The sequence below is a fragment of the Rhinolophus ferrumequinum genome, chromosome 22 (genome assembly GCF_004115265.2).
Source record: "Rhinolophus ferrumequinum isolate MPI-CBG mRhiFer1 chromosome 22, mRhiFer1_v1.p, whole genome shotgun sequence".
Classification (NCBI taxonomy): domain Eukaryota; kingdom Metazoa; phylum Chordata; class Mammalia; order Chiroptera; family Rhinolophidae; genus Rhinolophus; species Rhinolophus ferrumequinum.
Genome location: NC_046305.1, coordinates 5,098,175 through 5,116,980, shown reverse-complemented (window position 1 = coordinate 5,116,980; position 18,806 = coordinate 5,098,175). Strand labels below are relative to the sequence as shown.

The window sequence follows — 18,806 nt, the reverse complement described above, 5'->3', positions numbered from 1 at the left end:
CTCCTGCCTTCACTGCCTTCTCATTCCACTGAGACCACAGGGTCTTTCTCGTCAATACTTTCCACTCCCGTGCTTCCTTGTGCTTCTGCTATACAGCCCGACAAAGGCCCCACCTGGAGCCTTCCACCTGACCGCCTTCTCCACTCACACTCCCTGGGCTGCCAAGCACTGAACAATGGAAAGCACAGCCCAACGGGCCGGTCCTCCACGACCCAGCAAGTTTCCCATAAATCTCTCTTTAGAAACCAGATTTCAATGGCTGGGGGAGGGAGTCAAAGGCGTATAGCAGAGGAAGGGAGTCCAGGAGTTTACATTAAGTTCAGAGAAGCTGGGAGATAAGAGGAAGGAAAAGGCTGGTACACAGAGGGATTGGAGACAAAGCAGAAATTGTAGCCTGCTGATCTTTAAGGGGCTGTGAACTAGGGCAAGTCTGGAGGCCAGGAGATGAAGGCTGTCCAACCTTCCTCCACAGCAGAAAGAAGCGGATAGAATCCATCGCTTCACATTTTCTGAAAGTAATATATTTGCTTCAGTGACACAAGATCATTGAAAAGGGTTTATCGCCAATGCAACCCAGAGTTTTTAACTTCTTACTAAGTAAAACCCCTACCCTGAAACCAGACAGCTTGGGTTTGAATCCCAGCTTTTCCTCTTCCTAGTTTGTTATTTCCTAGACAAATTAGTTCATTTTTCTGTGCCTCAGTTTCCTCATCTGTACAATGAGGATAATTATAGTACCTACATAATAAGGTGGTTGTAAGAATTAAAGGAGTTAATACACAGAACATACGAAGTGCTGGGAAGAGTGGCTGGCAAGTAAGAACCATATTAAATGTTAGCTACTACTCTCGCTAAACACCTAAAATGCTCTTTAGATACTCGTGTTCATTTAGTACGACAGAGAGTGTACTAGACCCCCCCGCCCCCCCTCACACCCCCAACCTAACTCCTACTCTCCTTCAGCTCTGGGTCTTCCCTGAACCTCCCCTCCCCGCCAAACTGAGCTAAGGGAACCTCTTCTTCCACAACGTACTAGACTTGTATCCTTCACAGCATGTATCACAAGGTGTTATAATTGTCAGCTGGTTCATCTGCCATTCCCCCACCCCCACTGAACACTGAGTTCTTCCAGGATGGGAGCTATCATTTCTGATTCAAGTTCAGAGGGTTAAGAGTAAGTAATGTGTGTGAAACAGTATAACATGATACCTGGAGGGTATTAGACAGTAAGTGTTTAATAAATGAATACAGCAATCACTCTAGTCTTAGATGACTGTTTTATGCAAGAGAAAACAAGTTCATTACTAACTTAAAGTCTATCATTTATAAACGTGCTGCAGTTAAACACAAGTTAAGAAACATAACTACCCAAGTTCATGAAGAGCACTAAGCTCAAAGGAATTACCAACCCCGTTTCTCGCAAAGTTTTCTAAATTCAGCATATATGCACATTATTCACACAACTAAGTCTTTCCAAAATAAACCTGATACGAAGTTAAAAGGAGTAAAACTGCATCTGCTCTGTGAAGCAGAATACGTAACTTCCAACCACACGTCTTTTCATAACCACAAGTCATTCTAGTACCGGAAATGGACACTTCCCCCTCACTGGTGATCAGAAACTAGCGTCCACTGTAGCTCGCTCTCTGCTCACACCCTTAAAAGAAATTTAACGACAGCAAAGTTTAAACAACATTCAACATTTGGACGATTTGACTGTGTTATATAATTATTCTACCTGCATTTTTAAGCACATCTTTTCAAACATATGTATATAAATGTGTATCAAAGTTATTTTTCCTTTTCCAGTAAGTTGTAAAGACATGTTTCACTTACATACTGACCAACAACAGAATTCCCACCCAAAAGTTAACAGGATGGCACGGCACGTATACTGGATCATTGTATTGTGAACAGGACAGAAGAGAACTTAGAAGCAGTTCGAGGTGCCAACTACGGGACTGCCGTCTGCAATTTCGGTACCGTCCAATCCTCCCTTTGGATCCTGACAGACCTGGCATGGAAGGCTGGATCAAACTGCGACAGGCTCATCTGAGTGGCTGAGTGCGACTCCTGGTGACTCTGAATGAGTGACGTGCACAGTGTCCCGTCCTCACAGCCCTGCTCCGCTCCTGCACTCAGCCTACGGCTTCTTTTCTGGAGTCAGTGCATCTCATATCTGGTCTTCTCTTTTCCTGCTGCCTTCCCATTTTCCCAACATTACTGTAATTTCCAAAGAACCCTGGCTTTCTCCCGATGTGCCCGAAGCTTCCGTTTTGTCATTTCTGCCTCCAGCTACTGTTTGAGACTTCATTTGCTCTAGACCCCACTTGTTGGTCTTCCTGGCAGTCCAGGGTCTCTGTACGAGGGCTGACAATGAAGTTCGCAGACTTCTCCCAGAAAAAGTGCTACGTACCTCATTGCTGAATACCACTACGGTCACCTTCGAAGTACTCCGCTGGGGAAGCTCTGCACCGACGCCAGCGCTGAGGTGAGGATTAAATGAGATGATGCCTGTAAAACACTTAGGACAGTGTCTGGTACGTGGGCTAGAAACAAAATTGATGCCTTGTTCTTTTGTGGTGCCCAGAATCGTTCCATCTTAAGCGAATACCGCCAACTGAGGTTGTCTTTAATTAACTTTTCAGCTCAAGCAACAAACCTTGCTGTCAACTTATTTATCCATAGCAAATTCTGCTTTCAAATTCCTGTTACAACATCACTTAGTCTGCATAGGTAACTTTTGGCTGCCATCACTATGCTTGTAGCACAGCAGTAGCTAAAAGCAAGGAGATTTGTGATTCCTTCTTTTTAAGCAAAATACTTAAGCGATTTCACTGGCACCACAAGAAAGATTCTGTAGAGCATTTGGAGTCATGCCTGTAAGACGACGAATGGGTTACTGCAGAAGGGATGGCTCTGCTACGGTTACTGCTCTCCACTGGCCAACGAGACGCAGAGGAGTCAAACAGGAGAGGAGGAGGAGAGGTGGCCCACTGCCTACCTCCCGGGTGACAATTCCCTTACAAAACAAGCAGTCCCTACCGAAAAAGTTCCAGAAGTTGAATTCTGGATCAGAATGGATATTCCCATAAACTTAATGTTGAAAAACTCTAGGAAAGGGCTTCCATCCACTGTGGAAAAAGGACCTTCATCAGGACACCGGAAGCATTTATTAAAGATGTTTGTGTAAGAGCACAAGAGAACGTGCGTTAGAACCACAGTTGACTTTCAATCATTACCTGTGAGACACTTACCTCGGAACAAGTTAACAAGCACTACTCACAGGCTTAGGCGAGGCATAAGCTCAAATCACGTACCTGCTGTCCTGCACATTAAATCAGGGATCCCGTCTCAATTTAACTCTCATGATTTTAAATGTTTTTTCCTCCTTTAAAGCAATAAAATTACCAAGTATATAAAAAACACCCCTAAATTACCTCTAAATCATTTCAACTCGATTGTTTTCCCTAATATGCTAATTTCCCCACTACCCCACCAAGCGGTACACATTTTCCAATTTCTTCATCCTTCCTTTATCTTTCTGACTTAAAGAGGATTCTGTCTTTACAGCTGAGTCTCTTAGCAGGGTTCATGTTTACATTCCTATTCTACGTGACTCGCTTCTGCATACACTTGGACCATTTTTTTATTGGGGTGTATGTCATTTATTATTGGTGTCTAAGAGTACTTAACATATTAAGAAAAATCACCTTTCATATGGGCTATTACCACTTTCTCCCAGATAGTATATAGCTTACTTATATTTAGTGTCTTTTGGAAGGTAGAACCTCATGTATTTTACATAGTTAAATCTATCAATCTTTTTCTTTTATGGCATCTGAGTTGTGTGTCATGTCAAAAAGCCTTTCCATCTCTAAAACTAAGTAAAAAGTATCTCTACTTTTGTCCTAGTACTTTTCTGAGTTTTTTTTTAAAACATTCAAATCTTTAATCTCTCCAGAACTCATTTTTGTATGACCCTGAGACACAATAGTTTTCCAAATGGACAGCCAACTTCCCAACCATCTGGTCCCTGTACCTAATGCAACCGCAACCGCTCCAGGCTCCTGAACTCTGGTTTAATGCTACAGGAAACTTCCATGTCTGCATGGAAGTGATCACTTTTCAAAGCATATTGTTTCAAGGGGCTACGTATCCTGCTTCTAGCACTCCCAGCACCTGCCAGAATGAAAAATAAAAGGGAAGGGTGGGAGGACCACATGTGACAACAATGCCAAAACGTGCCCATGAAGCCACAGAGCAGCTTACTGTGTGTCCGTACACCTGGGTGTACACGCGCTAGAATCACCACCTGAGCAGTTGCCTATGGAAGCCCTTTGAGGCACGTCCTTTTCCTCTGGCTAAACAGTGACAAGGCCACAAGATCAGCATCACATGTACACTACCAGCACGGCAAACAAGGACACATGGGGAACTGAATCACAAATCCAAACACCGAACTGCACCCTTTTTCCCTACTTTAAAACACTTTTTAAGCAGACTAACCTCGTGTTCTCCTCCCGTCAGTGGCAACCCGTGTTTTTAGAGGACAGTGTGGCTGGGTTAAGAATAGGAAAGGGAAGCCCAGAGAACAAAAATCTGCAGATGTGCCCAGCACTGCTTAGGGCAAAACAGACCCGAGCAGCGCAGAAGGTATGTTCCGCCTATTAGCACAGTTCATTCATTTCCGTGGCCTTGACCGAGGAAGTCACGAAGGAACCCCTCCTATTAGGACCTGGCTTCTCGTCAAGCGAGGGACCGGACTGCTGAATGATGACGAATTGCACCCGCCCCGCAATCCCATCTCCTGTAACAGGTCGGTAGGGTAACAACAGGCATTGTTTCTATTTCTGTCTGTCCTGGTTTGGTTAGCGAGTCACTTCCCTGGAAGTGGATGACTGGCAGCATAGTGACGAAATCGAGCTGCTGAGCCCCAGGCCTGCCGGGAGCCTGCCAAGGTGGTGCTGTTACCTTTGTGTGCCGCCTGAGTCGCTGACCAGCCTCCCCGAACCACAAGACCAAATTCTTTCTCTACCGTCAATGATAAGCACCGACAAATGTCATTTCAAACCCAGTGCAGCCCAATCTCTATTCTGAAGACTTCTTACTGGGAACCCTGTACGACTGGGGACAGAACAGCTACGCTTCCTGTCCTCGTGGGGCTTATCATCTAGAAAAAGCTGACAGAGGATACTGACGGAAGATTGCCTAAAGGACGCGCAGTACCTTCCTCCCTTGAATTTTCCCCAAAGCTCGTCCCCTTCTAAGCAGACTCTGCTGTGAATGGCCCTCACCGGCCGCCGCGTGCCTTTCCCACCGCTCAGCACGGTGCCCCCGGGCCAGCGGGGGAGCTGGGAAGGCTGCCGGAGCATCCCAGGAGGAGGAAGGCAGCGAGGCCGCTGCTCCGTCCACAGGTGTTCACAAGGCCTCCGAGGACAGCTCCCTTCTGAACTCAGTCAGCATTTGTGCTTTTCTTAAAACAAAAGCTTGCCTGCTCTCAAATGTTATGACATAAACTGACGAGGTTTCGTTTTTGCACCATCTACTATGAAGCTTAGAGAAATATTTGTGCCCCACTGAAAGTAAAGATTAGATTTTTATAGTAGGCCTTTTATTTTACGTATTTATTTTCTATTTCTTGCTATAGTTTATGAATCTCCATAAACCACCTTAATTTTGGGAGGGGCACAAAATGAAACAAATAGATAAAGTTTGCATTAATTCATCATAAGGAAAGTTTTCGTTTTTAAATTTAAGGAGTCAGGAAAAAAACGTCACATGAGAAGTCAAGGGAGAGGAAGGGTTTCAAGAATATGATATATGGGATTTAAAAAATAACCAACAGTCAACTCTCAATTAACTGGGGAAACGAGCGGGAAATGAGGAAGAGAAGGGGAGCAAAGGTCAGAGAACTTCCCAATAACTTTATTCATAGAATTAGACAAATGGTAGGAAAAACTGACTTTGTGTAAACGTAAACTTATTGTATGGTTAAAGTTACACACACTATTAAGAAATATTTATTACTCCGCAGCATCCCTCAAAGTGATAACACACAGTTGATAAAGGAAACATAAAAACTGCTTTCTAAAAGCGGCCAGAAGGCACTCCCTGGAAAAACAAGCCAACAGGCACAAGGTTGTCCCTGGAAGCTGCTCCTTGTCCACGCCCCTCCGGTATCAGGGACGTCCCAGCATGCACTGCGGCGCGGCCCCGCCTGACCGAACAGCCCGGCACAGCCTCCGAGGCGTTTAAACTCTGCCACATGCGTGATCACGCTCCTGCTAGACCGCCTCTCTCCTTCAAAGCCACTGTCGTCTTTCCTAGTCACCAAGGACTTCGCAATGCTGTCTCTGCTGTACGTCAACCCTGGTTCACACATGACACTGTTGAACCATCTCTACTCAGGGGTTAAATTACCTCCCCCCAACTGCCAGCTTCCTTAAATTTCCTGTTCCCCATGCTCCCAGAGAACCCCAAGCTTGCCAGGGGTTAGACCCTAGTTCAACCCAGCACTGAAAAGCCTTGGTTGGGGCTGCGCCCCGTCGTCTCCAAGTCCGTAGGTAGTAAGCACTCTCAACGCCCAAACGCATTATCCTTCCCTCCCACCTTTAACCCCCCACCCCGTATTTCATTAAAAAATGACAACGTCTTAAGAGCAGGCAGACAAAAATTAAGCTCACTCTCGTTCCCCTCAGCTAAAGGAAACGCTTGTGTGCAAGGGTAAGGCTGGCTCTGCTCTCCGGGACCACTGCGCCACAGCTCCTGTCCCCACCCACTCTGCGACTCTGCCACTCTCCTCTCTAAGAATGAACAGCTCCCAGAGCTGCAAGCAAAGCGTGTGCCTGCCAATGGCGACATGCAGGTGGCATCCACCGGTTACCATGCAGGGATCGATGGCAGACCACTCAGAACACACACGTTTTTGCTCTTTTAAATAAAAATGCACCATTTCTTTTAAACTACAGGTAGTCTGCACACCAGGTGGTTCCGGACAAGCAAGAGTTGGCTATGGTTGAAGCTGTGCTAAGTGGACAGGAAATCAGGTACAGATCCAGGAGGAGGGCAAAGGTGTCCAGTCCCAGGGAAGAGAACCTTGGCACACAGGACACTCCATACGGCAACCACTGTGCCTGCTCCTGGCACACTCAGGACACGCGCAGCAGGGCCCTGCAGACTGTAGGCATTCAATAAATACCCACTCTGAATAAACTTGTTAAAGGAAACAGATTATTCCGTAAAGTACTACAAAGAAGCTAAGGAACAAGCCGACTGGCCCACAGCCAGTAAGTGGCAAAGTCAGGACTGAAACCCAGGTCTGTCTGGTCCCAGAGCCGGTGCTTTCACTTCATACTGGGAGATGGATACGCCACGGATCTCTGGTAGAGTTCCCAAAGCCACAAGAAAAACACGCTCTATCTTTCTAGAAAGTAAATGTTACCCAATATTTGATACATAAAACCACCACCAATATATTGTGACAGACAATAAAGAATTTGTAATTAGCAATATTAGATTATCTGAATCTAATGAAACACATTGCTTCATTTTATGATCGCCCCAGGCTCTCTTAGGGGTACAAGTGCATTGTCCCCTGCCACTAGGGGTATATTCACAGAAGAGAATCAGAATCAGAAAAGCACTCAATGCTGTTTGAGCATCAAATGCACAGCAAGCATATGTTAAATGACGGGTACAATGTAGCCCTGACCTCACGGACCATAAACTATTCTGAAAAAGAGAAACAAGTTAACTAATAATTGAAAGTGCTAAGATAGACGCCTGCACAGGAGTTACAGACCCCAGGGAAGGCATCTGACTCCCACTCTGCCATGTTTGGGAGAGTATGGGGGAGGCAGTGGGGAACGTTTAAGAATTCCCAGGGGAATGACCCAGGCTCCACTCTCATTCCTTGGCTGCTTCTTGAAAGAAATATAGGAATTAATTAGCTGGGGGAAAGGGGAGTGGGAGAAAGTAGTCATGGAAAGAGAATATTTAAGTTATAAATTTTCAGGAAAACTACAGTATTCTGAAAGGGCCAGAACCAGTGCCATACAAGAGAAGATACCGTTACATTGGAAAAATACACAGAAGAAATAAAAATTTAACAAGATGCCCAACTTGTAGTGAAAAGGTAGAAATTAAAGCAATGAGATATTTTTCATCTATCAATATAGTTAAAAGAGATTACAGGGAAACTGACACTATTAAATGCCATATAAAATATATACTATAGATAAAAAATACAGAATATACGTCTCTCACAGGCAATCTGGCAACATGTATAAAATGTTCAAATGTAGATGGATACTTGTAACTACGGAAAAAGTCTAACAGACATCGAAAGAATCAAGTAAATAGGTTGGCCCATCAATACCACAACTACCGTGCAACCATGACAAAGGATGAGGTAAGATATGGAAGGGTATTGGTGGAAAACTGTTAGGTAAAAAAGGCAAGCTAGGTTAGTCTTTGAAGAACTGAAAACTGCAGACATGTCAATCAAGTCCCGTTTTATAAGCCGAAACAAGGTGAAAACTGCCCTCTGCTCACCTCTCTGATTACCCTAAGAATCATCCACGGTCAACTGTGGCCACCGTGAGAAATTAGTCAACAATCGATTTACCATTTGTTATTTATGCCACTAGAAGTCATTCAACTAAAGTTCAGAGATGATTTTTTTTAAAAAAAAGGTCAGCCTTGAAATTACCCAGAGATTACCTAGCAAATAGAAAAGATTTTATTTACCTGGGTAAGTCCCAAAGAATAGGGAGCCATGCAAAACACACGAGAGGGTGGCGTACACAACAGGATGGCCCTAAGACGCCTTTTCTCAGTCATGTGCACACACACGCGGGCTGGCACGCGTGTGGCGCGGCGTGGTGCGCATGCGCCGTGCAGCCGTGGGCGGGCACGAGGCTCTGCGCATGCTCAGGAGCGCATTCCAGTAACCGAGCCGATGGCACACGGGTCCTGACAGCAGCAGGAGTCGGAATGGCTCAGTCACTGGCCACTGCAGCCTAATCCCCTGCAACCACACCGCCACGTCTTCCAGCAACACTGGAAATGGTTAGCCCTCTTCTCCGCTCGGATGGCGTTGATCACGAGGCCCACGCCATCCGAGAATTTTCACAATCCCTCGCTCCCCGTGGCCGGCAGACGAGTGTACACATATATACACTGCAGTCTGCCAAAGCAGCACCCCTGGCGGACGGCGTGAGGAAGCGCTGGGGGAAGGGGGCTCAGCAAGGAAGTGTAAGACTACATCAGACACAGAAGCAGGACAACTAAGCAGTGACACAGGGCATGACTGCACTGGGTGTCAGGCCTGGGAACACCAACGCTGGGAATTGCCTGATTCTCATCAGAAACAAGCATCAACTACCACGTTTCCTCAACTAAAAGCTATAGCCCTGGTTTAGTAACAGCTTGGTTACGGGAAGGGGAGGGGTAAACAAACCTATGGTACTCGCCTGTGTTATCAATTTTAAGTCACAAGTCATTGGAGAAACATTAAAATACTTTAAACACATGTGAATCAAAATAACATGTAACCGCAATAAGTCCTAAGTTCTTATCTAGCCAATCGGATCACAAAAATATATACATGGTGCCCCCACGAAAAGAAATCCAAACCGAGCAGCACCGCTGGGCACCTGGCTCAGCAAGGTGCACACACACAGCTTCCAAACGTTCTGCCAACATCTGGAGACGACCGGCCGCAAGCCAGGTAGGATCAGCCCGGTAATCAGCTGCCCATCTCTCCAAGGTGCAGGTGGAGATGAGAGTGCACGGGGATTATACACCCCACGACGTGGACCTGGGAACCATGGAAGAGCACGAAGGACAAGCTCAGAAATACCAGGTGGAAACACCTGAAGCAGAAGCCAATGGTTAAGAGCCCAACAATCGTCTCCACTGTCCACCGCCATGAGAGAAATAGGTCCGAGACCTAGGGGTGTCACTTAGCCTCCTCCCACTGAAGTTTTCTCACCTGAAAGATGAGGGTGACAACTGTACACCCCTCGTGGATCATTGTGAAGATTAATATGAAAATTAATATGAAGATTAATATGAAAATTTACTGCACGTAAACCTTTAGTGCAGTAACTGGCACAAAGGCTCGGTAAATGTTAGACATTGGATGGAAGGTGTAGATGCTCTTCCACAAATTCTGCCAGTGTATTTGGCCACTAAAAAAGATAAAGATCTTGAAAAATCATCTTTAGCTCTCTCACTAACTCTTGTTCCTCCTGGACCAGCCAGGCCAAACTTCAGTTCCTTGAAAGTGCTGTGTTTTCACTAGTTTCCAGAACATGTAGATATCGTCCCTTTGCTTCGTACACTTTCAATCCCACTTCCTACTTTCAGCCGTGGACAGATTACCCTGCAGGCCCCCCCAAGACTGTGCAAACAGCACTTCCTCGGGAAGCCGGCCCCAAACCCTCTTGTCCATGCTATGTCTCTGTCTTATTAAGAGTATTCTGAAGCTCCCATATTTTACTCAATTAACTACAAACAGTGGTATTTAATGTATGACTTGCCCAACAAATTGTAAGCTTTGAGAAGGCAGTATCTGTCTTATTCACACTACTCTATGTCCAGTGCTGGGGGCACAGCAAGGAACAGAGAATGCTCTACAAATAGTTTTTGAATTAAATGAACGCAGGACCAGTCAGGATAGTTAATTCTAACCTAGCTCGTGTTCACACTGAGAACTACTACCATTCCTGATAAGCCTACTGTCCCTGTTCCCTCATTCTAATAAGACGTTTCAAGTGTAAATGTAAAGCCCACCTTTCCAAAGACTTAGCTCCGTTGTTAAGACAGGATCAAGCCTATCATGTTTTATATTCTTAATATGTCTATTAAATGGTATCAGATGAAAGCTGACCTACTCAAAGTGTCTGTTGTTTACTGGGCTTCACCCAGATGTTTTTGAAGAATTCCACAGCTTAAAAAGAAAGGTATGAAAACGATCCACAGTGTATCAGTGAGAATTCCGTGGGCCAGAAAGGTTAAGTGATTTGTTCAGCACTGGAAAGCCAGACAGTGCTACACACAGAACAAACACAGATCCAGGTTTCCCAGTTCTGTTTGTCTTTCCACTGTAAAGTCTGTTGGTGCCTTGAGAACCAGTGTGCAAGACATTCGAAGCAATAATCTTGAAATGCAGCAAGTAGTCACATTCAGTGCTACCAAACATTCGTAAAGCTCTGAAAACCATGGGTGGCAGGCGCCTGCTGTAGTAGCAACTCAGGAGGGAGGCCTGGGCCTTGGCCTGGTGAGAAAGTTCCATGGGTGACTCTTATGCCAGCCAAGACTGAGAAGCCCTCATTTCATCAATCAAGCAGTATTTGCTAAATGTCTCCTCTGTCTCTAGCAGTGTGTTTCTGCCCTCAAGGCTCTTAGGAGGAGACAAGATTTATGTATATAAACTCAATTAGAGGAAAAAATTAGACTGCGTATAATGAAGTGCTGAATTAGCTAAATTCTGAGAAAGTAGGACAGGAGCACAGGCATAGACGCGAGCTGTTTGTGGAGACAGAACAATGGATAGATGGCTCCCTTATGATAAACAAGGATGAGGTCGTCAACCAGAGTGCCACAGCAGGAGTCCCACGGAGCCCGGGAAAGTGCCCTAAAGGCCACTGGAGAATAGCAAGAGGACGCTTCCTGCTGCTGCACCATTTCCATCAGAATAGCTCCACTCTTACCTTTTATACATTCAATTTCTGCCTAAAATTCATTTGAAAAAGAAGTCCGCTGGCTTTTAAGTTTGAGAACTCTCTCCTTCACAAGTGAAAAAGCAAAGGAATCAGTGGTGCAGGAACTTGTCCCAAAGTCCCAAAGCTAACAGTGATGTGGAACCCAGGGCTCTTTTCACGAGGTCACCCCAACGCCCACCTGACATTCCACGGGAGGGCACGTGTGAGCCTGTGAGCAGAGGGGCTCACACAGCATCCCGACACGCCTGACCAAAACTGAGGCTGTCCTTCAGGTCACGTGTGTGACCTTGGGATGGGAGTAGGGAAGGGGCGGGAGGGGAGCCAAGCAAGCCACAGAGAAAACACAGCCCCCTGCCCAGAGCAGCTCTTCAACACAGTTGGAGGGAGATGTTTCCTTAAAAAGTTAAAACCTGATAAAGAAGCTGTGTTTGTGGGACTTCCTGGGTGGAATTGTTGAGTCGTGTGCTTTAAGAAAGTAGTGCAAGACAAGAATGCAGGGCGGCTGGTGCGGGGCTAGAGGACAGCACGGCTGGAAGGCAAGGGCACACTTGCTGGCAGCAGCGGCCCTTCCGTTGTACTCCGTTTTAGGAAGAGCACCGGGGAGAAGCTCTGGCTCCCCAGCGCCGGCCGCACAGGGAAACGCTCACCCCGCAGTCAGGTGCCCCCAGGCTCGCGCTCCGGCTGCAGCTGCTTCTCCAGGGCGGCACCTGACGCTGGCGCTCAGGTAAGAACTACTGCAGTCCTTCCGGAAGGCTTCCGCTGTCAAGTTGTTCCTCCCACAGCACCCCTCCAACACTGGTATGATCACCATCGTATTGCTGAAAGGAACGAGCCAAAAGGAGACGTCTAGAATGTAGCTCAGCCTGTGCTCAGTGCACACGGCGGCATGAGCATAAATCCCCGTCCTAATATTCATGTGTTTATCACACATTGAGTTCAGTAAAACCTTTTTCAGTTTTGCAATGAGTTTATACCTTAACAGGATCCATCCAATCATGTCTCAAACGACAGGTCTAAAACTGAACTGACTGCCTAATCTCCAAACGGCTCCCTTTTCCAGCTTCCTACTTCGGGTCATGGCGCTACTCTGGATAATCTAAGCTCAAAACTGCGGTATCCCCTGTGACTCTAATTCGCTGCTAACCACTTTAAATTAAGGGCTTTGATCATTACAGTGAACACAAACATTCAATGGCTCCCTACTGCCGAGCAAAGGAAAACCAGACTCCTGGACCAGCAACACAGCACTGGGCGCTCAGAGCCCCACCCTGCCCTCCAGCGCTCCCCGGAACACAGCCTAGGGCATCGCTCACCTCCAAGTTTGGCTATCACCCACAAATGTACTTAGTGTTTATTAAGCACCTGACCTTGGGAAAGTCACCTAATCTGGGCTTTATGTTACTCAACTATAAAATGGGTATAATAATACTTGCCTGAAAAGACCAACTGAGGTAGTAAAAATGAGAAAGCTGCTATAAATTTTAGGGTACTATAAAAATTGAGACGTTATCATTATGTCATTGCTATGGTAATTTTATTTTATTTTATACCTGCCTTGCTCCAGAAAGGATGTAATGTAGCCCACATAAAACACAAAGCAACAAGAATGTAAGATGGAAGAAACACAAAACAAAAGGTAAGGACATAAAGTGGAACCAAGAAGGAGACTAAGGAAAATGCTTACATCAGTGTCTATCGAACCTTCCGGGTTCATCATCTGGCCTGAACACTGCAGTTCGATTTGAAAAGAAAATTAAGTCAGTTAGACAGCTGAGTGTCCAGAAGGCTAAGAACGAAACCATTGTCAGACGTAAACGGTGCCTGCTGTAAAGAGCAGACTTTCTTCCACAGGCCGCTGGTCTGTGACGTCCTGCACGGCACCCCCACCCCGCCTGTGTGTCACTACGTCACTATCAGACTGCAGCCTCCTGAGGTCAGGTAAGCAACCGTCTTACCACGTTTGTGTCTAACAGCACGTCGTCAACAACCCACCTGCCTCAATTCCTACGCCCCGGTCCCCATGGACCCCATCTCCGCCTCCTATTTCAGACCACCTGGCACACCCCCATGCTAATCCTAATACTTCTGGTTAGCACAGGATTCCTTACTTCAAAACCCTCCGCCAGCCGCCCTGTCCCAGAGCAAATGCCTGCTCCTTCACCCCCACTGCAGTCTTGACCAGCCTCCCCTGCAACGCCCTTCCGTCGTCCCATTCCTCTGAAGTCGTTTTCCCCTTAAGCTCAGCTTTAAAATCTCACCTTCCACTTACAGACTTCCCTGACTAGGGAGCAATGTCGGAGGGGGTGAGACTGGACAGGAGAGGACTGGAAAGTCAGAAGCCCACGTTCGCATCCGTTACTCACCGGGTCAGAGACTGTGGGCAAGTCACTCAGCCGCCGTGAGGGTATTTCCTTATCTGTGGAGTCCTGGTTTTAGGACACAGTGCACCGCAATTACCCTCCAGGTCACGGTTCCTACCACTCAGGATGCTTTGGTTCTCACAAGCCCAGACACACCATCGTCTCTCCTCTGACCATTATCATCTCTGACATATTTTAATACGTAATTACACACATCGTCTTTTAACTTTCCCTGCTAAGGAAACACACCAGCACCTCCACAGCAGGAGTTAACATACAAGTCGTCTGTCCCCTTGTTCTCCCAAAGATAGCTGGCATAGGACCAGATGCATAGCAAATACTGTTTGTAAGCGAAGAAATGTTTAAATAACTTTTTAAAAGATCAATTACAATATACTTGCTTGCTGCAGTATGAATCAGCAAAAAACAAAACAAAACAAAAAAAGGCTTTTTTTCCCCATTAAGCAGACCATTAAAATAAGTGTACTAAAATAAGAATATCGCTAAGCCACTTTTCTCTACAAAAGTATATTCCCTCTGCAGGTTACAGAGCTCACCAGGGCAGCTCCATTAACACACAGCACGTGTTCACTTCCCAGACGTCCTGGTTAGATCTTCTGTTGCTCACTAGCAAAACAAACAAACAAAAAACCTACCATAACTTTTATTATTTTACTGATTTTACTTTATACACTATTGCTATGATTCCGACATAAAAACCAATAGTTACACAGAGAATTATGAAATAAACCATGTGACAAACTGAACTTGCAATGACTTTGAATATTGCAGGCTAAGTAAAGCCACTACCACCAACACTACTCCTGTTGAGCCTAGTTTGTACTTTTCACATTGTCCTCTTTGTTGATTAATATTATCTATCTTTTTCTGGATGAATGTCCAGGTTCCTGGATAGTCCTTTAAAAAAGAATCTGATAAACCTAGCGGCTTGCTGATTCTTCCTTTGCTCATTACTAGTCCTGTCAGCAAAATCTAGGTAGCACTGAAAAGGTGAGTATTGGTTTAACTGTAAAAACTAAATTAAAGAGAAAAAACAAAAGAGCTATGTAAATCACCGACTACAAAGAAGATATACGATCAGTGCTCAGTAAATTAACATCCTATAGTAAAAACACACAGAACTTTAAACTACGGGCATTAGATGTAAAGAGCTTCTTCAAACCAGAGGTTCAGAAACTCAAGACAATTCTCATATTCCCAATTCTAAATATACTGTAAATGGATCAGTAAGTCAGGCAATGACCCCACTCGTGCTATTTTGGTTTCCATTGCTGTTACTGCCGGAAGAGTTTACAAGGGCTCACTGCCAGTTTAGCACATAGTTAGAGATATTTCAATACAAAATAAAACCTACTTATTCCTAAGAAGAAATATAAATCTACAAAGTTATCCAATTCTCTTTATTCACATGATGTCAATAATGTATAAAAACGTTCAGCAAAAGAAGATGGAGAAGGAAACTGCGATTCTCTGTGAACTGTAATTGTTACCTCTTTCAACTTTGATTCCACTCAAAAAGACATTTATCTTATTTAAGCAATACAAAAAGATAAGAATAAAGCAAAACTCTGGCCCAAAGTTTCCTAAAAAAAAAAAAAAAAAAAAAAGGAGGCTCTGGGTGGTGAACATACAATGTAATTTATAGATGATGTGACACAGAATTGTACAACTGAAATCTATGTAATTTTACTAACAATTATCACCCCAATAAATTAAAAAAAAAACACACATGATCCTGATGCACATAGAAATCTAAGAACTGGGGAGGTGAAAGGTGCCTTATGTGTTTTTAATTTGTTTTGCAATGTTTAAGAGGTCACAAATAGAAATAAAATGCTGCACCATTAAAAAAAAAAAAAAAGGAAAAATTCATCCAGGAGGGATACAGAAACGCAAGTACGGCAGGTGTGTAACAATCCACGCACATGCCAAAGCCTAATATCAGATTTCCTTGAAGAAATAAATAATAAGCATTTATTTGCTCAGGCATTTCACATTAAAAGAGGCAACAGCAACAAGAACATGGTGACCAAAAAGGGGATGTTTTGTCTGTGACTTGTTCTGTTGTGTAAACAGCAATTAGCTGAATAGTTCTCAATGCAATCACTTCCATTAGGAAAACACATCCCTGTTTAAAAATTAGGCTTCATAGTCTTTACAAATTACAAAAACTGTGTAACTGAACCAGTATTGTATGAAAGCACACTAATGACAGTCACACACCAGTATTTTAAAAGAAAATGAGTTTGAATAATGCCTGAAAGAAGACTAGTATGCCAAGCCTGGAGCTGTGGGCTTTCAATATTAGACACAAAACAAAACTCACCAGTAACAATAAGGCACTCATGACTAGATAACATTAGTCTTCCTGGTGCAAAGGAAACTGATAGTCATGGCAATGAGGGACCAATTTTCAAAACACAACCAAATTCAAAATTGAGCAACAGAGATGTAAGAAACTGCAACTGTTTCATTTTTAATGGAAAACATGAAAGATAACACTTAAATTTCCAGTTCTGTCATTTTAGAACCACCTCCTTAAGATACTCAAGACTCCATTAAACATGGTGGCTTAATAAGGCAATTTAATTTAACATTCTGAGACTTAAACTTATTTCAAAATCCACTAACTGGATGAATAACAGATCAACAATTACTTCTACTGAGGCAGCAATGAAACACATTTCATTTCTTCTGCTTTATACTGCCCATCGATGCAGAGAATAGTAAATTAAAAATATGGCAGAATACTACACCATTTAAATCTGAAAAATAGTTGCTGTTTGTATTTTCCTTGACTACTGGGATTTCTGACAGTGACAAAACGAAAAAATTGGAAATTAGTTTGTGAGAGAGGTTAAAAATTACTTCTACAGTCATGGCTTAGAAGCCATTAGAATGGTCCCTCTAGAAATTAAAAAAATTGGGCCAGCTGTCACAAGAATTTTCAGGGCCCAAATTCAGAAGTACCATTATAATAAATAGGTGGGGCAAGTTAAAAAGGGAGTGACAATGGGTTTTCTGAAAACTTGTGGGAAGCCACCTGACAGATTCAAAAGGAGATGGGCAGCTTAAAATTTAGGAAGGCTCGAGAAAGTAACGTAAAATGTTCTGTCTAGTTTGGCTCACAAGTCAGAGCTAGGGATAAAGCACAGCGATTCTACAACATCCCCAGGGCATTTTAATCATCACTTTAAGATACATTAGTTTAAAATATGATTTTAAAAAGTGTAACAGGAGAATCTACTGATATGTCAAAAATCATATGGGGAATCCCTACTTCACAATGGAAAAATTGTTAAAATCGCTAATCAAGCAAAATAAAATGCACAAGTTTGTCCAGATCCATTTGAGACAAATCCAAAAAGAATTCTGAATTGTATTTTTAAAAATTGCAAAGCACATGCTTTCCTGGAAGTATTCTATCTTATTTTGAACACTGTAATTTTAACCTAAAAGAACATATAGCCTCATTCTCTTCAACGTCACCTTACTCATCCAATTAGGTCCTACGGTAAACGCTCTCTCCTTTAGCCTGGGCTGTGCTCCGATGAGGTCAAGAAAGGCAGCTTCTTATTGCAGTTTGGGGGTCACAGAGAATCTAACATGGCACACATATGGATCACCTCTAAGATACTTAAAGCCCAGAGTCTCGATGTGAGAATTTGAGGAAATCAATTTTTGCAATAGCATGGAAAGCCAACTGAAATACAAGGCCAGTTAATAATAATACCCTTTTCTGTATTACAAAAATTCTAACAGTGAAATTTTGTTTGTAAAATGCAATGTACATTTTATCCTCTCGGATAAAATACTACAGCCTGGGTGGTGGTTAAATTGCAGCTATAAAGGAAATTGTCCTGAGATAAATGGTTTCCCTATGAGAAGGTTTCACTGCCATACTTCACCTCAGGACAATAAATCAAATTAACTGCACCTTGTCCTCTGTCCAATGACATCATCAGTTTGACCACATCTTGGGAATCGGGTGCAGAAACATACGCTGTTTACGGCAGGAAATCATATTCCTGATTTTGTCCACCGACCTCACGTCGGGTCTCTGAAGCCGTCATTCATTCACCTAAACATTCTCCTGGAAGCTACAGCCGTTTTTCCTGCTGCATTCAGGGCCTGCCTACTGGAGGTAAAGAAGCAAAATGGGGGGGACTGGGTATTGGAAACTGGCTTGCTTTTGGCCCATTAAATCTAGAATTTTGTTAGGAATTAAAGACTGATGTCTCACAAAATAGGTAGCTAGCAACTGACCATAAAGTGCCTTAACATAATGTCTGAGGTTTAACACATCAGTGGTAAACACTTGTGAGAGTTCCCTCTACTAGCAGGGGTAAAAAAAAAAAAACCACCCAGTGAGAAGCAACATTATGATTTTTAAAAGCACACGACAACCATACAAAATAAAAAGGAAAGAAAACTTTACCAAGGGAAAGACCAAACATCAAAATCATTGTTTCTTCTAAATAGCACAAGGGAATCTGCCTTTCCCAGGCCAACTGTCCTAAACTACACAAAACAGTCAATTCCGACAACTTAAAAGAAGAGAGGCGGGTGTGCCACTGTGTTTTCCCAAAGCTGAGACCTAACCGGAAAATAAGCCCCAGCATGGTTTTTCAGGATGACATCCCCTGAACACAAGCCTTAATGCGTCTTTTGCAGCAAAAATTAATATAAGGCC

General features: G+C 43.9%; 1 long non-coding RNA gene across 1 annotated transcript in view; it reads right to left on the bottom strand.

Annotated features, from left to right (window-relative positions):
- Window positions 1–18,806, bottom strand: part of LOC117014431 (uncharacterized) — a 36,306-nt gene that overhangs the window by 15,352 nt on the left and 2,148 nt on the right. The window lies entirely within an intron of this gene.